Source organism: Ovis canadensis, chromosome 3 (genome assembly GCF_042477335.2).
Source record: "Ovis canadensis isolate MfBH-ARS-UI-01 breed Bighorn chromosome 3, ARS-UI_OviCan_v2, whole genome shotgun sequence".
Lineage (NCBI taxonomy): Eukaryota > Metazoa > Chordata > Mammalia > Artiodactyla > Bovidae > Ovis > Ovis canadensis.
The window spans coordinates 153,675,427-153,689,495 of record NC_091247.1 but is presented as its reverse complement, the minus strand read 5'-3'; positions in this window follow the sequence as shown (position 1 = coordinate 153,689,495).

Here is a 14,069-nt window from a genome sequence, read left to right as displayed (position 1 = left end):
ATTTTATTTATACATCCCAATGTGGTCTGTGTACAATAAACAACAGTTGATCTGTTAGATTTGGTTATGGGCATAATAAAAAATTAAAGCAAATTGAATTCAAAGCAAATATTAAAGAATACTTTAGTGACTTCACAACTATAGTTAAAATTGAATTTTCTTCTCTAGTTTTTACATAACACTAATTAACTGGCAGTTACCATAAAAATAAAACTATCTATTCTGTTGCAAACAATAACAAAAAAAATTTTAATAGGTATTTTCTTTGTTTTTGGTTCTTAACTTTAAATATCCTTCCTTGAATTACGACACTTTTAGTATCTCATGTAAAAGAATACAATTTCTCAGTCAATTTTTCCCATAAAATAGATTCTTCTGAGTAAAATGTTGATACATCTTAAAATCTTGTATAAAGTAGATTTTTAAAAATTATAGTCTATAAAAATTTTGAAAATATGTATTCTTTGGCTAAATTCCAATGGGTCTACCTTAATTACATATTATTTTTAAATGCTATAGAAACTGTTAAGATGTATTGAGACATAGCAGTTCACATCTTCATTTCACTATATAGCCACATTCTCGGTTTGTTTGTTTGTTTTTTCCTCCAAAGAGCTTGAACACTCCAATAAAGACAGCAACAAGAAATTATGCCTCCATGCATGAAAAAAATACTTAACATTCCTAATTATTAGAGAAATATAAAACTACAATGAGGTATCACCTCACACCAGTCAGAATGGGCATAATCAAGAAGTCTACAGATAATAAACACTGGAGAGGTTGTAGTGAAAAAGAAATCTTCCTACACTCTTCGTGGGAATATACACTGGCACAACCATTATGGAGAACATTATAGATGGCCCTTCAAAAACTAAAAATAGACCTACCATATGATCCCGCAATCCCACTCTCCAGGTGTATATCTGGAGAAAATTATAATTCAAAAAGATATGTACACCACAATATTTATTGCAGCACAATTTACAATAGCCAAGACATAGAAGCAACCTAAGTGTACCTCAACAGATGAAAGGATAAAGATGGGGAATACACACTCACACATATACACACACACATAATGAAATATTATTCAACCATTAAAAATGATTAAATAATGCCATTCACAGCAACATGGATGGACATAAAGATTATCATGCTAAGTGAAATAAGTCAAAGAAAGACAAATTTCATATGATATAACATATATGGGATCTAATAAAAATACAGATAAACTTATTTACAAAACAGAGATAGATCCATACACATAGAAAACAAAGATCCATACGCATAGAAAACCAAAAAAGAAAGGCAGAGAGGGATAAACTAAGAGATTAGAATTAACATATATATAATATTCTGTGAATAAAATGGATAACTAACAAGGAATTACTGTATAGCACAGGGAACTAGACTCAATATTTTGTAATAACCTGTAATGGAAAAGAATCTGAAGAAGATATATAAGATATTAATGTATATAAAATGTTACAGAAAAACCCAAATAAGTAATAATGTTACAGAAAATAATAATAATGAATGGTATACAGGAAAAGCCCCAACTCAATAAATCAATTATACCTCAAATAAGAAAATAAATAAAGTATACACTAAAAAGTGATTATTTCACCTGGACAGTTATAGGATTTTTTTGGTCTGTTTTTGATTTTTAAAAATTTTGGAAATCTGGAGTTTCTGGATTATGTATGAATTGCTAGAATTAAGATTTATGAGGATGGGGTAAATATTCTTCCCTGTTGAATTTCTAGCATTTAATCTATAGCTCTGTAAATATCTAAATTAGAAATTGAAGCGAAGGAAAAGAACATATTATATTTTGGTCAAAACTCAGTCTGATTCTGTGTGAAGGCCTAGAATTCATAAACTACCTTTAACTTTCTTTCACCACCTCTTCTATAGAATTAACTGAACATCTTCAGAGCCATGGATTACTGCAGGGTCCCTCTGTGAAATGTCTTTGCTTCTGTTCCCTTTCTTGTTAGATGTGCTCCTAGAGGGCTTTAAGCTACTGATTAAGGGGATGAGGTTCTAAAGTTGATAGAAGAAAATTTGAAAGCAGCTTTTCATTTACCTCATGTGACTTTGAGCATGTTACTAAACTCCCAATGTTTAACTTCCTCATCTATAAAATAGGGATAGCAGTAATTTATATCCCAGAAGGCTATAAGGGGTGATAAATGAGATAACTCAACTAAAACATTTAGTCTAACTTGACAGTATAGGAACCACTCAATAAATGTTAGACATTATCATTATTATTACTACTATTATATATCTAGTTAACTATAAACTCCATGATAACAACAATCATTATTTTTTCAGCTTCATACTAGCATAGTTTTTGGTACATATTTATTGAACTGAACTGTGTCTATGATCTACAGAGAGAAATATAGACAATAAATACTCTTCATTTTTCCTGATCTCTTAGATGGAGGACTGTAGGGAGGAAAAAATACACTTGGTCTATTTAAATCTATTACTTAATCTGTATTTCTAAACTAAAAGTTAAATTCCAAACTCTTTAAAACTGGGGAAATTGGCTTATAATTTCAAAGTAAGAAAACTTAAATTTGAGCAAAAGCCAAGCAAGGATACTTGCATGTCTAGATATGTTTTTCTTCCTCATTTTAAAAGTAATACAGATAAAGTAAGAGATGATCAGGAAGAGAGAGGAAGAAGTGCCAGAGAAATGTCTTTATTTATTTTATTTCACCCTATATTACATTGAGAGAATATTCCAGGTGTCCTTGTAGCAAAGCAACTTTCCCTATCCACCTAGAAAACATGATTCTTTCACCATGGCTATTTGCCAGTCTTTTCACATTACTTGGAAGAAGTTTCACGAAGCTTTCCTTAAAGAAACTCACTGTGTAAATGCATGCTAATAAGAGTGATAGCTTCATTAGAACTTCTTCTCCACTCACTGATTGTTAATTTCTTGCCAAATAAACCTTTAGATGCACAATTGCATGCATTACACAGCACAAACTCAGTGTCATAAGTGGGAATAGTGATATTTAAAACTTCTCAGTACAATTGGAATACTGATTTTCCCAAATTCCTTATGAAGCATAATGAAAGAATTTTAAATCTCATATATAGTCCACTTTGAGTACACTCATAGAGCTGTCAACTCAGAACTCAACTGATAAAGTGATTCCACCAGACTAAGGTGGGGCCTGTTAAAACATTACATCATGCTGTACTGTGTGAGCCAAGAAAGAATCTTCCCAGATAGTACCTCCAGGAGTAGCTTGTTTTAATGACTCAAGTAGTAATGATTCTACTCTTACCTGAGAAAATATTTTGCAAGCTACTCATCTTGGTCTTAGGAAATTGAGATACATTGACTCTTTGAGCTGCACAAAACATTTGAGATCACCAAATCCAACCATCTTGTGTTTGAAACTTATCCAGGGTCTAGTTTGTGGAAGAACTAGACCGATACTGATTCTTATTTATTTAAAGTAAAAATACATGAGTTTATTTACCTTAAATAAATAAGGAAATTCTTTCCCTTCTGTAAAGTAATTAAGGATGTATTTTTCAAGCAATTGCTTCCACATGAAAAGTTCAATTTCATATTTATATTCTGATGTTATAGTATCTATTCCGTTTTTAAAACACATAAAATATTAGAATTTTCTCTTTCAGATAAGTTGTCATTTGATTAAATTTATTGCTGCTGCTGCTGCTAAGTCACTTCAGTTGTGTCCGACTCTGTGCGACCCCATAGATGGCAACCCACCAGGCTCCCCCATCCCCGGGATTCTCCAGGCAAGAACACTGGAATGGGTTGCCGTTTCCTTCTCCAATGCATGAAAGTGAAAAGTGAAAGTGAAGTCTCTCAGTCGTGTCTGACTCTTAGCGACCCCCATGGACTTAAGCCTACCAGGCTCCTCCGTCCATGGGATTTTCCAGGCGAAAGTGGAGTGGATTGCCATTGCCGTTGCCGAAAAGTTCATTACATTTAAGTAGTTTTAAGCACAAAAACTATGCCAAATTGGTGCCACTTGGTGAAATGTCAGTTATTGATTTGGGGAATGAAGCCTAGGATCCAAATTTTAAAGCAAGTCTTAAGTATCAAACTTAGGCTCCAAAATCACTGTGGAGGTGACTGCAGTAATGAAATTAAAAGACATTTCCTTCTTGGAAGAATAACTATGTCAAACCTAGACAGTGTTTTAAAAAGCAGAGACATCAGTTTGCCAGCCAAAGTCCATATAGTCACAGCTATGGTTTTTCCAGTAGTCACATACAGATGTGTTGGACCATTAAGGAGGCCGAGCAACATGAATTGCTTCTTTCTAACTGTGGTGTTGGAGAAGACTCTTGAGAGTCCCTTGGACAGCAAGGAGATCAAATCAGTAAATCCTAAAGGAAATCAATCCTGAATATTCATTGAAGGACTGAAGCTGAAACTCCAATACTTTGACCACCTGATGTGAAGAGCCAATTCGTGCGAAAAGACCCTGATGCTGGGAAAGACTGAAGGCAGAAGGAGAAGTGTTGCAGTCCATGGTGTTGGTTGGACATGACTTAGTGACTGAATAACAACAATAGGCATAAAACATATGCACATGGATGAATATCTATGTTTTTATAACATCGCACGTAACCATTTCATTGTGTAGTAAACTAACACCCCATTCTTTTCCAGTGACTATACTAGCAATGCAAATATAATTTGAAATTATAATTTCATTTCTCTTATGCAGGTCTGTGAAGACTTAGCCATTAAAATTCTTAAGATTGTTCATATAGAGTCAAATATTTTCCATGTGACTCTCGTAGAATGAAATTCATGAGGGTCATATGCTGTTAACTGCTTTCGGAAGCACAGCCCCTGAAATGATTCTATTTCTCTCAGAATTTTGTTGGGCTTTTCCATTATGAAAGTGTCTGAGTCCTTAACTCAAGAGACAAAAATCTCACTGGCTAAAGTACCCAGGGAAATTTTTTTTTTTTTATCATTATCAAAAAGTCCTTCCCTTAGAACAGTATCAAGACCCAGACTACATCAACCCCCTTTAACCTAGGGTAATGACTCTAGGGTTTGGAGTCAGAACAGCCCTGTGTTTAAATGTGGACTCTGTCACTTAAAATAGCTATGTCACTGTTAGAAAATTAAGAAATTTTGCAATGCCGCAGTTTACTAATGTGTTTAGAAGATAATAATGCCTACCTTTCATAGTGTATGTACATATTGTAATATGTATTATCTGCCTCCAGAAAATCTCTAAAGTATAGTTAGTTCTGAATAAGTGATACTACTTATATCATTGCCCTTTATACAACAAGTCATCACTGCCTCTAAATCTTCAGGTACTCAAGTGTTTAGTCCCTTAGTCCTGTCTAACTCTTTGTGACCCTATGGACTATATGCCACCAGGCTCCTCTGTCCATGGAATTCTCCAGGCAAGACTAATGGAGTGGGTAGCCATTCCCTTCTCCAGGAGATCGTCTCAAGCCAGGGATTGAACTCAGGCCTCCCACACTGCAGGCTGGTTCTTTACCATCTGAGCCACCAGGGAAGCACTTAAGGATCCTCATATTTCAAATGACCTGAAACTAATGTGATCATAATTAGGTGGCCATATTTTCTCAACTATTTTTTGTTCAATTTTCTCAATATTTTTTTCTAGGCTACTTTATCTTTTTTAAAATTTCTGTATGTAAACTTAGGTACCCAATTTCTGGCATGTGCTCATTATGGTAAGAGTTTTTAGCCTAGTGCTTTCTCTCTCTGTAAGACTAGGATCCTAAACTATGTACTTTTCTCTTAGCCACTTAGCCAAGAATTTTGGAGCTTCTTCATAAGATTAGTTAAACTTACTTCCTTTGTCATAAGTTAATTGACAATGTGGACTTGGGTTTATTTCTGAGCTCTATATTCTTTTTCATTGGTGTATGTGCCATGACCATACTATTCTAATGACTATAGCTTTGTAATATAGCTTGAAATCAGGGAGTGTGATACCTCCAGCTTTTTTCTTCTTTCTCAAGATTGCTTTTGAGGTATTTTATGGCTCCATTACAAATTTTATAATTGCTTATTCTAGTTCTGTGGAAAATGCCAAAGGGTATTTTGACAGCAGTGGCATTGAATCTGTAAATTCCTTTGGAAAATTAAGAAATTAAATAATCTACCCAATATTAATTCTTACAATCCGAGAACACAGGATATCTTTCCATTTATTTGTATCATCCTCAATTTCTCTCATCCATGTCTTATAGTTTTCAAGATATAGGTGTTTCACCTTCTTGGTTAAATCTATCCTTAGGTATTTTATTCTTTTTGATGCAATTATAAGTGATTTTTTTTCTTAATTTCTCTTTCTCATAGTTATTACTGTATAGAAATGCAACTGATGTCTGTACATTTACTTTGGGTGAAATAAGTAAAGGGGATTAAGAGTTGCAGACTACTTGCTATTGCTGCTAAGTCACTTCAGTCATGTCCAACTCTTTGTGACCTCATGGACTGTAGCCTGCCAGGCCCCTCCATCCATGGGATTTTCCAGGCAAGAATACTGGAGTGGGTTGCCATGTCCTCCTCCAGGAGATCTTCCCAACCCAGGGATCGAACCCAGATCTCTTATGTCTCCTGTATTGGTAGGCAGGTTCTTTACCACTACTGCCACCTGGGAAGCCCCAGATCAACTATATTTCAATTAAAAAAAAAACAAAAAACAAAACCCTGATACCATTTCTGCACCAAAGCTGCCTTTATTTTAAACTGCCCAACTGAGCTTTGTTTTAGTGGCAAATCTGTGGCAAATCTGGATGTGGATGCCAACAATTTAGAGTACCAGACCTGTGTGACACTGAAAAAATGCTTCCATTGACTAATTTCTTCTTCTGTGGGGTTTCAACAATAACTTAGTGAGAAACTGCCTAGAGACAGGAGCACCTTCCTGTACTTCAATGAGCTGCATCTGCACACTCACAGACAATTCTGCATTGACTTTAACTGCAGAAAAAGGAAGCCAGGCACTCTGCTTAAGAATGGCAAGTCAATCTAATGAACAATTGCACTTACTCCTGGCTTTCCTATAGCAATAGCACTTTGTCTATATTACTTGACCACCGAATATTTATGGTATGGGTTTTTCTGCTTGGCAATAACTATCTAATATTTATCAAATCCAATTTAGTTTTATAAGGTAACTTGATTTTGTCTAATTTTCAAGATCATCAGCATAATAAATAATCTGGCTCTAATTTCAGTATATGTCCCCTTGGCACATAAATGGAAATATCTCCATAATCTTCAGTACTTAGTGATTTTTTTTTTGTTTCCTCACAAATGTTTAAAGGAAGAAAAAAAATACCCTTTAAATAATTATTGCTTATATGATTCATTTTTATAAAACAGTTTTGTGCCAAAGCCCAGAATGAATTATTCTTTATAAACACTCTATAAAATTATGAATTTAATGTTTTAATAATTGAATGTATTTAGTCAGAGTAATAAAGAAGTTATTTGAATAGAGAAAAATTATCAAAACTATCAAATATAATATTTATATAACATATAATTATTACCTAGGTGTGTGTATGTAAAATACACTGTTGAGGTAAATTTTGAATTAAAGCAAAATTTAATCCTATGATATAGACTGCTTATGAAGACACAATATTGACAAGTTGTTTTCTTGGTATTCAGAATTTGGGCTCCTCAATAATTAAAAATATTTTCTATCCCAGTATAAGCTCAGTTATTTTTAAGTTTGTACTTTTTAAATGAAGGAAATAAATATAAAAATAAACCAAAGATTGTACTGTTCAACCATCGCTATTTATTACCTCAAATCTTCAGCTTGATGAACACTTTAGCTTTACACGATTTGTCAATCATTCTAAAATGTTTATCTTCAGGTTTGGAATAAGGAAATTTAATCTGAAAATAGCCCAGTTTAAAATCATGCTCAATGATTTGGAGGCTCTGAATTACCAATTCTAATAGAGAATCAATTTCAGTTCATAATATTCAGCTCACTTCAGTCACTTAGTCGTGTCTGACTCTTTGTGACCCCATGAACCGCAGCACACCAGGCCTCCCTGTCCATCACCAACTCCCAGAGTCCACCCAAACCCATGCCCATTGGGTGGGTGATGCCATCCAACCATCTTATCCTCTCTCGTGCCCTTCTCCTCTTGCCCTCAATCTTTCCCAGCATCAGGGTCTTTTCAAATGAGTCAGCTCTTCGCATCAGGTGGCCAAAGTATTGGAGTTTCAGCTTCAAAATCAGTCCTTCCAACGAACATATATTGATACATATTTAATAACAAATATGCTGAGTTCCTGTGGCTCTTTATTCTTTGTAATAAAATTTAAGATAGATTGTATTATAAACATTTTTCTTGAGTATTCATAAATACTGAGAGTGAGAAAAAAAGATTAAGTTGAAATAGTTTCTTTTTAATTGCTTTACAATGTTGTGTTGGTTTCTGGTGTACAACAGTCATAATTACATGTATATCCCCTGCCTCTTGAGGCTCCCTTGCCTCTCCCTTCCTACCCCTATAACCAGGCTGGGTTCCCTGTGTTATATAGCAGTTTCCCCACTAGTTATCTATTTCACTCATGATAGTGTACGACTGAAGCGACTTAGCAGCAGCAGCAGCAGTGTATATACATCAATGTTATTTTTTCGGTTTGTCCTACCTTCTCCTTCCCCCACTGTGTCCACAAGTTTGTTCTGAAATAGAGTTTTGAAAAACTTAGGTTTGCTCTCATTTAATGCTATGTGAGACTTTACCAAGAGCATGATTTTCTAGCTTGTAAGCCGTGCTCAGAAACCTTCCCAGTTTAATACAAATACATGCATTCAGAAAAGGAAATTGCTGTTTCAGAGGTTGTTATGTCCCAGGCAGATTGTTTCCTGTTTTGGAAATCACTGTGCCCAGTCAATCAGAGCTGAGATGGTTCTATTCATACTCTACAAGGGGAATTGGCTAGCTCAGTGAGAATGACTTCCAAATATTTCAGGGCAATTGAAGCTTAGGATGTAAGACTCACTAGATACCTAAATATAAAAGTTTTCACTCTTCTGTAAATTGATACTCTTCATTTTTATGTTCTGTGTTCTTTTACTTTTTTCATACTTTGTATCTTCACACCAAAAGACTTTTGACTTTGAATTTAAGTTTTAATTTATGCTATTAACCATGAACTCTCTTCTAGTAAGATGAAACTAAATTTTGTAGTTACAGGAAATTCACATGGTAGAGGTACAAAGTTTTGGAAGTTATATTTTAGTCAGTAACCCATTTTCCCCATCATGTTTTCCATATAATCTGTTGTTAAAAAGCAAAGTTATTGATGTAAACTTTATTTACTCTCAAATTTTCCTATATAAATTACATTGTACACCCAACACTCTAACCTCCTTTCCTTTAGTAAATGTACCATATTTTTCTGTAGAAAATTTCCCCTGTCCACCTTTTGCAGTAGGAGTTGGAAATTACTACTCAGTCACCTCTAGTTGTAGTGATTGGACCAAATCAGGCTAACAGTAAGATTTACCCAAGATTTTTCTAATTTAATCAGGAAAGGGACCTTGTATAAGGAGGTATTTGTTTACTAGATGCATTCACTAATTTGGGAACTTCTGTGATCATTTATCATTTAGTGTTTTTATATACTGATGACAAAATTCCCCCTTACATAAAAAGCTAGAGAATAGCTTATTGTTATATTTTCACCATACATTAATATGGGATTTAACATTTTTGGCTAACCAAACATGTTTTATTTTCTTGCCACTAAGTTTGTATGGTTTTCCTGCTCCAGTGTTTGATTGATGCTCTCAATAACACATTACACAAATATTTTTCAAGTTTTGAGCATTTATTCATTTATTTTGCCAAGTAGTAGATCATGTGCTTCAACTCTGCAATGATAGAAAATACCTATAATTTGGCTATATAGTGATAGAAATAATTTGGGTGTAGCCATTTCTATCATTCTGGCAAGTAATCATTCCTACCTAATAAGTAGAATTCAGTGACAAGAAGACTATTTCCTCAGTTCTTTGTTTTGTGTAAGGCTCAAGACCACCTGCTGACTGGGTGAAGACAGTAAGCCTATTTGAAATTGCTTTTAAAAAAGAAAAAAAAATTTCTATACTGTTGCACAGCTGTGGTGACAGCCTAACAGGGACAAAGCATGCAAGGAGTATGCTCAGTAGTTATTTCTTCAACCTGAGGCGCAAATACTCGGCTGTTTTAAGAATTCACATGCAAAAAAAAAAAAAAAAAAAAAATCAGGCTAACAATATCCTCAATGAATTTTTCTGTGAGAAATGCTTTCCTATCTTTCGTCTTCAATTTGTAGAAAGCAATAAAGTGTAGCTGATTTCCAAAGATAGGATAACTTTATAAAAGATCTTATAGAATGAAAAAAAAATTTACAGGAAAACTGAAAGAAAAACAGGGAGAGGAAGTGAGTTTGAGCCATTTCAAGCATCATGGAAAGTTCTATTGAACAATATTGCTCTGGAGAGATTTTTATTTTATAAAACTATAGTTGCAAATAGAGTTTTGGATAAAATTATTAGATTCACAATCAGCTTTATTTTCTCTTAGGTCTTAAGATGTATACAACATCTGTGATTTTCTATAAAGTCTCTTGAAAGCATTATATTTTGCAATAAAATGGGCTAAAAATCACTGTCACAGTTACTTGAATCTGCCTCCTACTTTGAAGATATAAAATAAGTTTTAGCTGATACACTGAGGGATTATTTATAACTGCATGGATTCTATGTGGCAATGTACAGATTTTACAGACTGTTACCTTTTAGTGATGAGAAGAAATCCTTCATTTAAAAATTGTTGGTAGATTATGGTTGTTGTTTCTGTTCAGTTGCTAAGTCGTGTCCAGCTCTTTGTGTTTCCATGGACTACAGCATGCCAGGCCTCCCTGTCCTTCACCATCTCCCAGAGTTTGCCTAAACTCATGTCCATTGATTTGGTGATGCTGGAGGCCTGGCATGCTGTGATTCATGGTGTCTCAAAGAGTCGGACACGACTGAGTGACTGAACTGACTGACTGAACTGACTGAAACAGACGTTACTTCTTGGATGGCATATTTTTATTCTATAAGTCTCTAAATGTTTTAAATATCTCTACTGAGCTTGCTCTCGCTTTCTTCTAGATGTCAAATAAAAGATTAATTGTGGTGTTAATAAATTTGAAAGTTGATACTGATTGTAGAAGCAAGAATTAAGAACAAGTTAACACAACAATTCTACCACTTAATCCAGATTAGACTCAAAATTTTCAGTTGAAAATACTTCATATATTCAAAACAATTTCTTGTTCTATAACGTAAGCCTCTAGAAGCTTCTTCCTAAGATAATTGTACAGTGTGTGTGTCTGCCAAGTTTCTTCAGTTGAATCTGACTCTTTGTGACCCTATGGTTTGTAGCCTGCCACGCTCCTCTGTCTATGGGATTCTCCAGGCAAGAATACTGGAGTGGGTTGCCGTGCCCTCCTCCAGAGGAACTTCCTGATCCAGGAATCAAAGCCACGACTCTTATGTCTCCTATATTGGCAGGTGGGTTCTTTACTACTAAAGCCACCTGGGAAGCCCAATTGTATAACGGGAAAGATGATTTGCATTCAGTTATTCCTATAAGGGCTTTCCGGGTGGCGCTAGTGCTAAAGAACCCACCTGACAATGCAAGAGACTTAAGAGACAAGGGTTTGATCCCTGGGTTGGGAAGATCCCTGGAGGAGGGCATGGCCACCAGCTCCAGTATTCTTGCCTGGAGAATCCCATGGACAGAGGAGCCTGGTGGGCTGCAGTCCATAGAGTTGCAAAGAGTCAGACACGACTGAAGCAGCTTAGCATGTACACATGCATTCCTATAACTTGAGGTTGCTATGTATGCGGAGATGAACAAAAAGATATATGAGAACCACTAGGATTTGGAGCCTAACTATCTTTCCAACTTAATTCCTTGCTCCTCCCCACTTTTCACTATGAGTTGATGAATATTAAGCTATTAACACTTGATCTTTTGTATTTCCATGCCTTCAACTGTTATGTGAAGATTCTTTTGGTTGCACTTGAAAAATCAATTCAAGCTAAATTAGGAGGAAAGTAAATTTAAAAAAAAACAACTCTGAAAAAAAAAAGATATTAAATGCTTACTGTACAATTTCAAATAAGAAGTAAATAGAGGAGATCAGCCCTGGGATTTCTTTGGAAGGAATGATGCTAAAGCTGAAACTCCAGTACTGTGGCCACCTCATGCGAAGAGTTGACTCATTGGAAAAGAATCTGATGCTGGGAGAGATTGGGGGCAGGAGGAGAAGGGGACGACAGAGGATGAGATGGCTGGATGGCATCACTGACTCGATGGACGTGAGTCTGAGTGAACTCCAGGAGTTGGTCATGGACAGGGAGGCCTGGCATGCTGTGATTCATGGGGTCACAAAGAGTCAGACATGACTGAGCAACTGAACTGAGTATTAAAATTTGAAGATATGTCTCCCACCCAACATGGGAGCTCTTGACCACACATAAAAAGTCCTGCAACAGTTGTGGTTGGGCCATTCAGCCAATCATGCTGAGGGGCCAGCCCTGAACACTGGCATAAGTCTAGTTTTTGTGGCCCAGTCACAAAAAGAACAAACAGGGAACACATCTGGAGTGGGTGGCCCCAGTGACCAGGGACAGTATGCTACTGGGTCCAACATAAAGCTACTTCTTCCACACTGGGAGACAGCTGATTGTGCTAGTGGCAAAGAATCTGTCTGGCAATGCAGGATATGTAAGAGATGAAGGTTTGATCCCTGAGTCAGGAAGCTCTCCTGGAGGAAGAAATGACACCTCACTTTGGTATTCTTACCAGGAGAATACCATGGACAGAAGTGCCTGGTAAGGTACAGTCCAAGGGCTTGCAAAGACTGAGCATCTGAGCACAAGCACAAGCATCTAAGACATGGTAATGGAAATTACCCAAGTGGAATGGAACAAAGAAAATAGACTTTTGAAAAATAAAACTAACTTAAGGACTACTGGAATAACATCACATGAACTAACATTCACATTATAGGGGTCTCACAAATAGAAGAGAGAGAGAAAGGGAGAGAAAACCTATTGGAAGAAACAATGGCTGAAAACTTTCCTAACCTGATGAAAGAAGTAAAAATCCAAGATCAGGAAGCACAGAAGTCACCAACAAGGTGAACTCAAAGAGATCCATACCGAGACATATAATTAAAATGTCAAAAGTTAAAGAGAATATGCTAGAAGGAAAAAAAAATAACATAATTATGTAAAGAGAAGCTATCAAAACACTATCAGCTGATTTTTAAGCAAAAAATTTATACACCCAGAAGGGAGAACACAGCATTTTCAAAGTGCTGAATAAAAATCACAAAGGAGAATACTCTATCCAACAAGGTTATCATTCAGAACCAAAGGAGAGTTTAAAGTGTTTCCCAGATGAGCAGAAGCTTAGAAGAGTTTATCATCACAAACCCTCCCCACCTACAAGAAATGTTAAAGGGACTTCTTAAAACTGAAAAGAAAAAGGTATAACAAGATATACAAAAATTATGAGAAAAAAGTTGATTCCACATGCATGACTTAGTATGAATAGGATGCTAGATTTCTAATTTAAAAAAAAAAAAAAAACAGATATGCAACAAGCTAGGAAGGTTTACTGCATAGCAAAGGGAACTATAGTCAATATCTTATAATGACCTATAATGGAAAGTATTTTTCAAAAATAATATATATATATGTATAACAATCACACAAAGAATTCTACTTTTTTGAAATTTAGTAATGTTCATCTTTTTGCCAATTTTTCTAAATGTCCTATAGACATCTGATAACAATGTATGTAATACAAAATTTTAAGTATATTTGTGTAGGATATAAGATTAATATAAATAGAAGCCCTCATTATATTTAAATGATTAATGACATCATTCAAGATGTTCTTATTCTTATTTTTTCTGTATTTGATAAAATATTCTCAGAGAAATATTAATGTCTCACTATGTTATATATTTTTAT